The 12816-nt window shown below is 45.7% G+C and overlaps 1 protein-coding gene across 7 annotated transcripts in view; it reads left to right on the forward strand.

The window, feature by feature from the left end:
* The window catches only part of COMMD10 (COMM domain containing 10), a 206857-nt gene that overhangs the window by 179732 nt on the left and 14309 nt on the right, over positions 1-12816 (forward strand). The window contains exon 6 of one of the 7 annotated variants that reach the window (XR_001793066.3): positions 8232-8328. The exons of 5 other annotated variants lie outside the window; for them this stretch is intronic. The gene's annotated coding sequence lies outside the window, so the exon portion shown is untranslated. Of the gene's footprint in view, positions 1-6540; positions 8329-12816 lie in introns of all 7 variants that reach the window. One more of the 7 variants, XR_011389649.1, reaches the window with a different exon arrangement.

The raw sequence follows: 12816 nt of genomic DNA on the forward strand, positions 1-12816 counted from the left end.
CTTTCTTTTAAACCCTTCTTCTCATTTTTATTTTACATTCATGTGTATATGCATAGATCTGGCTTCTTCATCCTGTCAACCAGACTGCTTTAACTAGCTTGGCTTTTATTTTCACTTGCTAACTTAAATTATTCTTATTTCAGTCTTACCAGTGGATTCAGTGCTCCTGTTTCTGTTCTATATCTTTTAGATCTCTCTTCAGAGCCTGGTACTTTGGGCCAGCCATTCTTAATATTTTTGGCTTCAGAAATATTCTTTTCCCTTTAGTCTTATAGTAATACTAGGGTGTTTCGAAAATTTCATAGAAATACAAAATTAAAAGATGAATTTGTTTTGGTACAAAAAATTTGGGGGGGCCGGTGCTGTGGCGAAGTGGGTTAATGCCCTGGCCTGGAGCGCCGGCATCCCTTGTGAGCACCGGTTCGAGACTCGGCTGCTCTATTTCCGATCCAGCTCTCTACTGTGGCCTGGGAAAGCAGTAGAAGACGGCCCAAGTCCTTGGGCCCCTGCGCCCACGTGCGGGACCTGGAGGAAGCTCCTGGCTCCTGGCTTTGGATCGGTGCAGCTCTGGCCATTGCGGCCAATTGGGGAGTGAACCAGTGAATGGAGGACCTCTCTCTCTCTCTCTCTGCCTCTCCTCTCTCTGTGTAACTGTGACTTTCAAATAAATAAATAAATTTTTTAAAAAAATTTTGAAACTCATGCATAGCTTGTTGATAATGCATATTTTCCATGAATTCTTGGCCCCTCTTGTATGCATGGATTTCAAAGTGTTTTGTAATAAAATAAACTTATCTCTTAATTCCACTTTTCCATGAACATTTTTTTTTTTTTTTTTTTTTTTTTTGACAGGCAGAGTGGATAGTGAGAGAGAGAGAGACAGAGAGAAAGGTCTTCCTTTTGCCGTTGGTTCACCCTCCAATGGCCGCCGCGGCTGGCGCGCTGCGGCCGGCGCACCGCGCTGATCCGATGGCAGGAGCCAGGAGCCAGGTGCTTTTCCTGGTCTCCCCATGGGGTGCAGGGCCCAAGCACCTGGGCCATCCTCCACTGCACTCCCTGGCCACAGCAGAGGGCTGGCCTGGAAGAGGGGCAACCGGGACAGAATCCGGCGCCCCGACCGGGACTAGAACCCGGTGTGCCGGCGCCGCAAGGCGGAGGATTAGCCTAGTGAGCCGCGGCGCCGGCCTCCATGAACATCTTGAGGTATGCTCATAGTAAACATTAAGATGTGTTTGAACTGGAGCAAACATATTGCCCAGAAAGACTGAGAGGGCTAGGTTGTATCTAGGGCGTGACCCTGTGTATGAGTGGATCTGGTATTAGACTGCCCGAACTTCAGAGCCTGTAACTGATGGCACAGGCCCCATAGCGTAACCTGTTCCTAGTCCCAGCTGCCTCTGGTGGGTAGGACTCACCTGACTGCTTTTCCCGATGTGTGCCTTCTCCTTTGCTGGAGTCTGGTGATCAAAGTGCAGGACGTGGCACTAGGGAGAGCGAGGGTTTTATTTGCAGGGCAGTTCGCCTGTAATTCAGGAGAGATTCAGAATGTACTGTGGGAAGGCGCAGTGCTGTTCAGTGGTCGGTTCACTCCCTGTAGTAGTGACAGTACTCACTGCTTAGCGACACTTCAGCAGGGCAGGACGTCCCTTCACCAGACTTCGAAGCCTCCACGTTGCTGTAAGCATCACCGTCCCACTTCGCATGCAGAGGTTTGATTTCCAGCTGATGAGAGGGCGGGCGCCAACGAATGCCGTGTAAAGGACAGGGCAGGCGGGCCGGCGCCGCGGCTCACTAGGCTAATCCTCCGCCTAGCGGCGCCGGCACACCAGGTTCTAGTCCCGGTCGGGGCGCCGGATTCTGTCCCGGTTGCCCCTCTTCCAGGCCAGCTCTCTGCTGTGGCCAGGGAGTGCAGTGGAGGATGGCCCAAGTACTTGGGCCCTGCACCCCATGGGAGACCAGGAAAAGCACCAGGCTCCTGGCTCCTGCCTTCGGATTAGCGCAGTGCGCCGGCCGCGGTGGCCATTGGAGGGTGAACCAACGGCAAAGGAAGACCTTTCTCTCTGTCTCTCTCACTGTCCACTCTGCCTGTCAAAAAAAAAAAAAAAATTAAAAAAAAAAGGACAGGGCAGGCTTAGTGTGAAAACGGGAGCCTGCGTGTGAGCCTCCCCGTCCACAGAGCGTGCGGGCGAGTGGTCTCCTGGATGCTGGGTCTCAGCGTGCTCCGTCTCACTAATTCCTCACTTGCCCTTCTCCCCCGCCCCCATTTCCATTGAGTTGTTTGTTTCTTTACTTAGTCATTCGCAACAGTTTTTATTTTTAATGTTTCATTGATATAGAGAGAACATATTTCCTGCATTCCATAAGTACAGTTCCAGGAAGGCAGCCGCACTTCTCTCATTCCCGTTTCACCTGCCCTGCCAATTTGTCTCCCCCACGTTTCTCCATCAGCTTTTGCAAAGTCATGATTATAGTCACAAGCTTCATTCGCCACTAATCATCATATTCAACAAGTAAAACGCAGAAACGTCACAGTTCTGCAGGAATATAAACAAGGGCTAAGCTTGACAATTACATCCCAAAATGTCCATTTCATTCCTATTCTTTCTTGTATTCTATATTAACTGCCACATATCAGAGAAAGCATAAGATATTTGTCTTTTGGGGACTGGCTTATTTCACTTAGCATAACGGTTTCCAGTTGCATCCATTTTGTTGCTAAAGATGGGATTCCCTTCTTTTTATGGCTGAGTGGTATTCCACAGTGTAGACAGACCACACTTTCTTTATCCACTGTCAGTTGATGGGCATCTGGGTTGATTCCAGATCTTAGCTATTATGAATTGAGCTGCAGTAAACAAGGGGGTACAGATAACTCGTTCCTGTGCTGGTTTCATTGGGTAAACTCCCAGGAGTGGGATCACTTGGTGCATCTCTTCTCAGATCTCTGAAGACTCCCCGTCCTGTCTCCCTTAATGGTTGTACTAACTGGGAGCTTGGTGGCGGGAGATAACATTCTGTTAGATTTTGCAGAGTATCTTGGGCTTCCTGAAAAAGAGGGATCATATAAATATAAAGTGTGGTTGGTTTTTTTATTCTAACAGCGTTTGATTTTCAAAGCACGTGCGTACTCTGTATATGATATACAGTCATACAGCTTACCACAAATAAGTGCATGCCCTAAAAATGTCAGGTTCTGCCTGTGTTCAAGGTAGCTGACATTTCATTTTGTCTTCATGTGTTCATTAAAAAGAGCAGGGAAAATATTTCTTGTTAATATTATAGCTAAATTTCTGGATTCAGTCACCAGTTCAATGAATTTGACAGACTCATTCTATTCCAACAGACTGGGAGAAATTAAATGCAAACTATACAACTGATAAAGGATTAATAACCAGAATAGTAAAGAGATCAAGAAACCCAACAACAACAAAACAAACAACTTAATTAAGAAATGGGCAAAAGACTTAAACAGGCATTTTTCAAAAGAGGAAATCCAAATAGCCAACAGACACATGAAAAAATGCTCGGGATCACTAGCCTTCAGGGAAATGCAAATCAGAGCCACAATGAGGCGTCACCTCACCCTGGTTAGAACGGCTTCATACAGAAATCAGCAAGCCACAAATGCTGGCAAGGATGTGGGGAAAAAGGCACCCTGATCCACTGCTGGTGGGAGTGTAAACTGGTGCAGCCACTGTGGAAGACAGTGTGGAGATACCTCAGAGATCTGAATACAGACCTGTCATGTGACCCAGCCACCCCACTCCTGGGAATTTACCCAAGGGAAATGAAATCAGCATATGAAAAAGTTATCTGTACCCTCATGTAAGTATGCAGTCAACTAAATGTCTGTCAACTGAAGACTGGACAAAGAAATTATGGTGTATGTACACTATAGAATACTAAACAGAGGTAAAAAAAATAAATAATGAAATCCTGTCATTTGCACCAAAATGGATGAAACTGGAAAACATCATACTTAGTGAAATAAGCCAGTCCCAAAAGGACAAATACCGGAAGTTCTCCCTGATCTGTGATAACTAATAGAGCACCTGAAAGGTGATCTATAGAAGTGAAATTGACAGTTTGCGATGCAGTGACTTTGAATAGCCCTTGTCTCGACTGTTGAGGAACAGTTTTTTTTTTTTTTCATACTATTTGTTGAGCTCTTAGCTTAATATAGAGCTAATATTATGTGTATAAAGTTAATTGAAAGTAGATCTTAGTCAAAAAATAAGAATGGGAATAGGAGAGGGAAGAGGAAGAAGGATGGGAGTGTGGGTGGGAGGGTGGGTACGGTGGGAAGAATCACTTCCTTAAGTTGTATTTATGAAATGCGTGGAGTCTGTATGCCTTAAATAAAAGGTTTCTGGGGAAAATGTTATCAAATATTTTATAGATTTTAATCTCATCTTACATGTAGTCTTAGAGAACATTGTCCATAGGTGAATTAATTTTCAATTATTTCTGTTGATGCAACAGAAATAAATCCACTTTCTACATGAACTACTCCTGTTAAAATTTTTTAAGATTTATTTATTTTTCGAGGTAGAGACAGAGAGAGGGAGAGGTATTCCTTTAGCTGGTTCACTCCCCCAAATGACCACAACAGCCAGAGCTGAGTACATCTGGAGCCAGGAGCTTTTCCAGGTCTCCCTCCTGTCACATGAGTGCAGGGGCCCAGGACTTGGGTGATCCTCTGCTGCTTTCCCAGGTACATTAGCAGGGAGCTGGATCCGTAGTGGAGCAGCCGGGACCCAAACTGACGCCCAAATGGGCTGCTGGCACCGTAGACTGGAGCTTTAACCTGCTGTGCCACAGCGCTGACCCTCCTTTTAAACTCTGTACTACAAACCCCTTCCCATAACCTGTCAATATTTAAAGAGAGTGATGCTTACAAGAAAAGTTCCGTTTCACTGTCAGGAGGGTGGGGTTGTGTGCAAATGCCTCATTTCAAGGAACTGTGTTCCTTTGGTGTCTAAGGCCTGCTGTTTCCAGGATCAGACTTCATGGAGTGAAGTGGCGTAGTTCTTACATGTAGCCTATACTTGAAGTCATCCCTAAAATGTGTCTAATGGGAATAAAGTGTACATACTGTTACACTGTGTTGTTCAGGGAGTACTGACAGGGACAGTGTGCGTGTTCAGTGGAAGTGCAGTTTTGGGGGAATACTTTGGACCCCTGGTTGGTGGAATCCAGGGGCGCAGACCCCATGATGTGGAGGACTGACTATGGAACGTGTTCTCTGAACACAGCTGTTCTAGAGGGAAGTCTTCCTGGCAGGCGTGTCGGGAACAGCTCATTCGCTGAGAAGGCACGGGCGACCCACCAGACCTGTGACTTCCAGCCCCAGGGCGAACCGCGTTATACTGAGGCCACCACACTGCCTGGGATTGCCTCCTACGTCTCTCACATTGTACTTGATAGGTTATGTTGGCTTTTGGACTTAAGACAGTAAGTAAAATAAAACACACGGTTCAAATCTGAAAATTGGCTTAGGCTGGGTCATACTGTTATGTGGTATCTCTATTCAAGCATTTTCATGTTGCTTTTTATGATTTTTATACCATGAAACATTTTTTAATTTTAAGATTATCCTTTAAAAAAAATGCAGGCTGATTCTTCTCAGGTACTGTGTCCCCCTCTTCAGCCTCGTTTCCCCGTGACTTTTCCATCAATGCCCTAGGCGGTGATTTTTGCCTGCTGTGGTGGTTCCCTGTGTGGTGAGCCCTCTTGGTTTGCTTGCTTGTCGCGGTTCAAGAAGACAGTTGAGTTCCACCCTTCCTAGAAGAGGCTGGGCTTGCCAGTGTTCTCCACCTTTTGTTAGCGGGGAAAGGGCTGGGGGAGGGAGAACTGTATACTTATGATTTCATTTCTGGGTATTTAAATCCCATCTCTAAAAACTAGATCTAATTTCTCCTCTGTCAGAAATTCAAAATGAGAAAGTAAAAGTTGTATTGTCACTCGTATTGTTATTTTCTGACGTAGTCTCAGCTTTCTAACGTAAGGTTAATAAATGGGTAGAGTTTTAAAAATCATCCTTTCAATCTTTGTATAGTGAAGAATTATATCTTTACATTTTAAGTATTGTGTTCATCATTTCTCATTTCCTGACTTCCATGTTTATTGCCAGCAAATCTTTGCCCCTCTGTTAGGGGAGAGATGTTCAGACTTGACCTGTTTGCTCTGTTTACTTGCTTAGAGGCAGAGTCAGTCTGTGCCTCAGGCCCATTCTGTGCATTAGGCGACATTGGGTATCTGTTAAGCTGGTTTACTGGTGGCAATAATTTTAATATTTCTTATAAAGGAAGTACCAGATGGGGCAGTTAATGCAAAAATGTGATTTCTGGGGTAGAAGAGGCAGACCTTTACAGCTGGTAATGGAGGAGATACAGACTCTTTTTAGTGGAAAGTGACTTTTCAAAAAACTGCATTTGATGTCTGCATTTAAAATACGTGAAGAATCAGGAAACAAACAAAAGAGGATAAACAGATTCAGCATTCTGATTTTTTTAAAGATTTTATTTATTTATTTGACAGGTAGAGTTACAGTGAGAGGAAGAGAGAGAGAGAAAGGTCTTCCTTCCACTGATTCACTCCCCAAATGGCCACAACGACTAGAGCTGTGCCGATCCGAAGCCAGGGGCCAGGAGCTTCTTCTGGGTCTCCCATGTGGGTGCCGGGGCCCAAGGACTTGGGCCATCTTCCACTGCTTTCCCAGGCCATAGCAGAGAGCTGGGTGGGAAGAGGAGCAGCCAGGACTTGAACCGGCGCCCACATGGGATGCCGGCGCTGCAGGTGGAGGATTAACCTAGTACGCCCCTCAGCATTCTGATTTTTGGGAAGTGTGTGTTTAGAGCAGGTAGTGGCAGGGAAACAGAAAGATCAGGAGTCATGAGTGGGGCGCTGCTTCTTTATATCATCATTGTGGTGAGTGTTCTCGAAGGCGTTCACTTTCTGCGCCCCAGAGCCCATCCCGAATCTGGTCACTGCCGCGTAACCGTGAGCGCTGTCCGTCTACCAGAGCTGCGCTGGGTCGTGCCCAGCAGTCTGGGTTCCACTCTGGAGTAGATGGGCTTCCAGGGGGGCGTCTGTGTCTGGGCAGCGGCACTGGGTTCACAGCGGTGGGAGGGCCCTCTGTCTGCTTGCGAAGTTCTCATTCACAGCGTAGTCTTTGACAGCTTCCTCACGTGTCTGCAGATCTTCCAGTCAGTCCCTTCCTAAATGTCTAAAACAGAAATCCTTCAGCTGCTGTTTTGTCCACCTTTAAACAATAGGGTTCCTTACAAGCATTTTATTTTTATAAATTCGCTGTTTCCCAACTTTATGATAGAAATGAGTAATTTTTCACAACTGCATGATAAGTCCTGCCGGCCTCTGAATTTTGTATTTGTCAACCCAGATCTGACTTGAAAGTGCAGATTGCTTGTAGTCACTTTGGAGTCAAGCACATTTGACCTTTCTCGTGTTGTGTTCCAGCCGTCTGCAGAACAGTCTGTGTCTTAATCCCTGTCCTCCATCGGTGATGTTTGAGGCAGCCACCTGTGACCTATAATCGGAAAGCGAAGTTTGCCGGATGCTCTCCCGGTCTGTCATCTCTCCCCGCCCAGCACAGAAAATGCTTTTGAGACTTCCGTTTTCCAGCCCTGTGAAATCATTCTGTAAAGTAATTTTAAGCTCAAAATGATTACTGAGAACTTCTTACCAGGATATTAAAGTTTGTTTTCTTAACTTTGCCAAGGTCACAGAACTCATTAATATCAGTGACTAGACTAGACAGGGTTTAGCCTCTAATCACGAACAGATACAAACATTGAACCACATTGTGAAGCTTTGTTATGCTGTGAGTCATTCCAGGCAAAGACCCCGTATAGCAAGCGAAAGTGGAGTAGTGCAGTTATAATGGGTATGATCCAGACCTTTGGCTTTTCAATTCTTTGTGTAGAGAAACTGGAGTTTTAAAGCTGATACTCAAGTACAGTTTTACAGATTTCATAGGAATACATGACTCATTAAAATAAAATACTTGGAACTAACCATAGTACCGTGCAAAATAAAGCCCTTACTATTAAACTACAGAAAAGTGATAACACTTGGTGACACGATTACTTTTGAAAGTATTAATCTTAAAATTGCATTTGTTTTATTTTAACGAAGTTTACGTGCTGTGTCATTACTAGTGTTTTTAAAATTGATAAAATATGAGCTGCTAAGTGCTGTGTCTTACCCAGAAGGGGCCATCTAGCCGTCTCTGCACCTGTCACCACCTGTCCCCTAGAGCCGTGTGGCTGGACGGCAGCGAAGACGGCCAGGAATTTCAGCCTTGAGGTGAGCACTTGCTCTGTACTCAGGAGACTGATTTCACTCATTCCACTTAGGTAGCGGCAGTGGTGAGCGTGGCGAGGAGGATGGTGGCTCGGTAGTTCGCTTTGGTAAATGGAACTAATAATTCAAGACATTTGTCTATGATAAGGTTTGGCAGACTGTCTTCTATTAAGGGCCAAACAGTAAATATTTTAAACATGCAGCCTATCCAGCCCTGCTGTTGTTAACACAGGAGCAGCCACAGACAATACGTAAATGGATGAGTGTGGCTGTGTCCAGTAAACCTGTGTTCACAGAAGCTGATGGCTGGTCGGCTTTGGCCTACAGGCTGTGGCTTACCAGCTCCTGGTCTGCAGTCACTCGGCTTCATACCTCCTCTCACCGCTGCGCCGGGGTACTTTGCAAGGTCACTGGCATTCTCCTTGTCATTGACTCTGTAATAAAAACTCAGCAGTCCTCATTGTGTGTGGGTCCTTGGACGTCCCAGTCGCTCGTTCATTCTTAGAACTCTGCCCCGTCCAGCCCTCAAGGCAGTCCCTGAAGTGCTGGTGTGCTCTAGGGGTTTACTCCTGTTCTGACTGGTTCTCCTCGGGCATCACTGTGCCCCTGTAGCATGAATTCCTGCCTGCTTCCTCCTGTGCCCCGGCACTCTCAGGTACTCATCTGTGATGTGGGTCTCTGCTCGTCTCCCCCACTGGGCTGTCCAGATGTCTGAAACAGCTCTCAGTTTCCACCCTGTCTGCCATGCCAGGCCTGCGGTTCTCACCCCATCGTCCTCCAGTGCAGGGCCCTGCCCTTCTTCCAGTCACCCCGGCCGTGCCTGGGCTTCGTCTTGATTCTGAACCTCTCCTGTCTCACTGTTTCTCTCCTGAGACAATCACGGACTTCTTCGGATCCCGCCTCATGGAGAGCTCTCAGACTGTGTGTCTCCTTTCATTTCCGCTGCTGCCACACTGGCCTGCTTCTGCCTTCAGTGTTCTCTTGCTGGAGGGACTGTTTCACGTGCTGGACTAGGTATCCCTTCTACCAGGAAGCCCTGTTGACTCCAGGTTCTGGGTCTCATGCTTGTTATTGGTGCCCTGTCCTTGCCTATTATGACAACTGTGCTGTTTTGCCACCTCTGCTTATTTGTCTCTGTTGGATTCAGGGAAAGCAAGGTGTGTGTGTGTGTGTGTGTGTGTGTGGTCGACAGCGCTGCTCTAGCATGTTGATTGTAAATATGTGTTGCAAATAGAAAGGAAATTAGTCTTGATATACCCACGTTCTGTACACATCAGAGCAGCGGAGCACGTTCAGTGAACCTGATTTTTAGGGTCAGTTGAAGAAGCTACATAATCAGAGAGCTGGATGAATGAGTGTGAATGAGTGAAGACAAGCGGTCGCACTTCACGTAGGAGTTTTAGTTGTAGGACATTAGACCCTAGGTCCGCAGACGGCCGGATTTGCTTGGTGAATGCTGATGTGTATAAATGTAATCGCTGTGCTTCTAAGTAATGTGAGTGTCCCTAGTGCCGCGGTTAGAGAGAAAGTGAAGAAACAGAATCTGATCTAGATGATACGTTAAGGCTGCTGTTTCAAGATTGTTTATTGAAAATTCTAGAGGTTGATTTTTCATCAGCACAATGCGAGTCCTCTCCTTTCTGGTGCAGGCCGTGTTCAGTTTGGAGCACTCATACGTCCTTTCAGAGGTGGTTTTAAAAGCGCATCATCAATTCAGATGTGTTGTGTTCAAACCAGGCAGCGTTTCAGTAATGAGAATCATAAGTGCATCCATTAGCATTAACCTGATGAATATAAAGATATTCTACAGTTCTGTAATTTGCTGTAATTTCACATGCAGGACAAATTAAAGAATCGTAATTATGTGATTTTTCCTGTTTATCGCTTTGAAAAACATTTGATGTGAAAATGCCTAGCATTATAAATCTTTTTCTGACAGTTGAGTGTTTCTGCTGTCATTTAAAAGTTATTTATTAAGAAGAAATGGAAAAAATTCCTTAAAGTGATTGAGAAAACTAAAAAATGATTCCATGTCTTCAGCCTCATAGTTCTTCAAATCTAGGTTAAATGCCTTAATTGTTAGTAGTACACACACATTGCTAGATATGCCATTTTCATAAACATGGGTGTCACTCCCTCTGATCCTGGCAACACAAGTATTGTTAATGACATTGACAGTGGAGGAAGCTGAAACTCAGAGAAGTGGTGAGGGTTCACACCAGGTCCCTGTAGCTCCGGGATTTTCATCCTTCACTGCAGGAACCCAGGTTCGAGAAGAGGTTCTGGGCCCCGCTGCCTGATGAGACTTAGGACCCTGCCGCCTGTTGGCTGCGAGAGCCTGGTCGGGTCGCCTAAGCTCCCCAGGTTTCACTCGCCTTGTCTCTCGTGGAGGTGAGGGTGATTCATGGCCCAGTACACAGTGAGTGGTATGCAAGTATTTCCTGCTACTATTTAAATCACGGTGATTTCTACGTTGAGTTCAGTTCGAGCTTTTCCCCCTTCATTATTTGAACTGATTAAATACTAAATTTTCGAAAGGGCCATTAAACATTCTTGAGATTAAATGATAAAAATTAGCAGCTGTTTTTTCCATTTAAGAAATGTTGAAGATCTGCTCTTCCCATTTTCTGTGTTAGATAGTGGAGATGAAAGATAAGTGTCCATTTATGGGCCTGCCTTGACCTTCAGGAGCACACAGAATCTGCAAGGCTGTGTCGAAGAACACCCTGATGAGTGCCGCAGTCTGCACGCCGCGCTCGCGGGCAGGTGGCAGGTGGGTAGGAGCAGGGAGGAGAATAGGCTCCCAGGGGAGGTGGCATTTCAAGAGAATCTCCAGGTAGGATTAAGAGATCACCAGAAGGAAAAACGCGTAAGCTAATTTCAAGTAAATAAGATATGTTCAAGGGCTTCAAAAATTTTTTTGAAAATAGAATTAAAAGGTGTTTATTTTGATGCCAACCAGATTATAATTCATATATATGAAGGGGCTTCAAAGAGTTCATGGAAATTGCTGTTGATGGAAAAACTGTAATGGACTTCGGAGTCTTTTGCACCAAGATCAATATTTTTTACGTTTTCTCCACAACATTTTTGAAGCACCCTCATTAAAGTATATAAATTATTTAGAAAGATCTTCTTTTTAAAAAATTTATTTATTTGAAAGTCAGAGTTAAACAGAGAGAGAGAGAAGGAGAGACAGAGACAGAGAGAGAGAGGTCTTCCATCTATTGGTTCACTCCCCATTTGGCCACAACGACTGGAGCTGCGCTCATCCAAAGCCAGGAGCCACGAGCTTCTTCTGCATCTCCCATGTGGGTGCAGGGGCCCAAGGACTTGGGCCATCTTCCACTGCTTTCCCAGGCCATAGCAGAGAGCTGGATCGGAGGTGGAGCAGCCGGGACTCGCACCGGTGCACACTGCTGGCACTGCAGGCAGTGGCTTTACCCGCTATACCAGAGCACCAGCCCCTAGAAATATCTTTTTTTTTTTTTTTTTTTTTTGACAGGCAGAATTAGACAGTGAGAGAGAGGGAGAGACAGAGAGAAAGGTCTTCCTTCCATTGGTTCACCCCTCAAATGGCCGCTACAGCTGGCGCTGCACCGATCTGAAGCCAGGAGCCAGGTGCTTCTCCTGGTCTCCCATGGGGTGCAGGGCCCAAGCACCTGGGCCATCCTCCACTGCCTTCCAGGGCCACAGCAGAGAGCTGGCCTGGAAGAGGAGCAACCGGGACAGAACCGGCGCCCCGACTGGGACTAGCACCCGGTGTGCTGGCGCCGCAGGCAGAGGATTAGCCTAGCGAGCCGCAGCGCTGGCCAGAAATATCTTCTTAAGTGTCAAAGGAAACCAAAATATGTTACTAGCCTTGTTTATTATATATTATATGTCCTACATGAGTTTTTGAAATTCTCAACTTTAAAATCTAAGTTTATGATTGAGTCACTTAAATTAAGACACATTTTTATTCTATATTGCTAAATAGAAGTTAATAAACTACACCGTGGATAAACCTTGAGAACTGAATGAATGAAACTGGTCACAAAGACGTGTTCCTGACTCTATTTAAAATTGCTTTCGTTCCCGAAATAGACAAGTCAGTCAGACCGACTGGATTGCTGGCTGCCAGCTGGGGAAGAGGCAATGGTAGCTGAGGGGAATGTGCTAAAATCAGTTGTGATGAAAGCTGTAAGCACCATTGAGTGACATACTGTAAGTGGCTGGACGGGTTTACAGAATGTTTAATTTGCCACCATTATTGTTTTCACTTCGTGAACCTAAGTGCTGTGCCCCATCGCTGACTTAATGTCATGGTACAGAGTGCCCTGTCCGCCGTTGCCCTCTGTCCTGAATTCCCGGTGGCAGGCCACAGACACTGTATTTTCAGTAAAAAATGAAAGCCTTATTTATGACATCCAGGTATACAAAGGATTTTAAGATATATATATTAGGCCGGTGCTGCGGCTCGCTAGGCTAATCCTCCGCCTGCGGCGCCAG

The sequence above is a fragment of the Oryctolagus cuniculus genome, chromosome 6 (assembly GCF_964237555.1).
Source record: "Oryctolagus cuniculus chromosome 6, mOryCun1.1, whole genome shotgun sequence".
Lineage (NCBI taxonomy): Eukaryota > Metazoa > Chordata > Mammalia > Lagomorpha > Leporidae > Oryctolagus > Oryctolagus cuniculus.